Raw genomic sequence first — 1,229 nt, 5'->3', positions numbered from 1 at the left:
TGCTTTGATCTGTTGGACCGCTTTAGATTTCCTCATGCAAGTGAGATCATGCAGCATTTGTCCTCCTCTGTGTGGCTTATTTCACTTGGCCGGATGTCCTCCAGGGTCTCCCATGTCACAAATGGCAGGATATCCTTCCTATGAAGGCAGAATAAAGTCCCGTGATATGCACACCCCACATCTTTATCCATCCCTTTCATGGATGGGCCTTTACGTCGTTTCCAACTCCTCCCTGCTGTCAATAGTGCCGCAGTCAATGTGGGGGTGCAGAGGTCTTCACGAGACCCTGATGTCAATTCCTTTGGGTGTGCACTGAGAAATAGGGGAGACTCCTCAAAAAATTAAAAATAGCTCCGGGTCGGGCAAAGATAAAAGGAGCAGCAGGGTCCCACTAAAAGGCAAATGTAATCCTGCCCCCTACCCACTCCAGCCCTGAATCCGGCGATGTCTGGTTTCTACTAATCTCCCAGACAAAGTCCTCCAGCCGCCCCACTGATTCTGTGAGCTCACTGTATCCTTTAATCAATCCTCCTTGAATTAAGAAAAATTGTCAAATTATGTTGTTCGCAGCTAAGAACCCTTACTGCCACGAGGGGTTTTGGCATTTGTAGTCTGGGGTTTATTGCGGTTGGGATGTGGGGCAGAGCTCGCAGTTTCATTATTAGGGAAATCAAGGTGCGTGCCCCTAAAGATCTGGGACTTAAAATAGAAGTTGAGGCAGAGAACGATGGGCAACCAAGAGGAGCTCTGTGGCTCTGGGGTTTTGATAAACACCTCAAGAACCAGAAGGACATCAGAGTGCTTCAAAGAATTTCAGTAACACCCCAAGAACATTTTCATACATGGCATTCCCTATTCTCAATTGGGAAATTTGTGATGCCATTGTATTATTCACTTTCAGGAACATTCTGATCCTGCAACTCCCCTCTCTAGGGAGTTTCAGCGTCTCCATGGAACAAAAGTAACTCTGGTATTGAAAACTGTGTGGGTGGGATCCTGAGATCCTGCTCCAGCAGATGCCTTTGTTGAGTTGGATCTCTTCTGTCTGTCCATCACTGGAGTAGGCTACTGATGTTGGCGATGAGGCTAGAACGCCCGTGAGTTGAGGCAGGTGAGGATTTGGGGCAAAGATGAGTCCTTACACTCTTCCCAGCACAGGGACTACCTCCTAGGGTGTGAAATAGGTAGTTGTGCCACAAGGTATGCATGTCCATATGTTTATAAATTCT

Source organism: Canis lupus, chromosome 1 (genome assembly GCF_048164855.1).
Source record: "Canis lupus baileyi chromosome 1, mCanLup2.hap1, whole genome shotgun sequence".
Lineage (NCBI taxonomy): Eukaryota > Metazoa > Chordata > Mammalia > Carnivora > Canidae > Canis > Canis lupus.
This window is presented reverse-complemented; position numbering follows the sequence as displayed.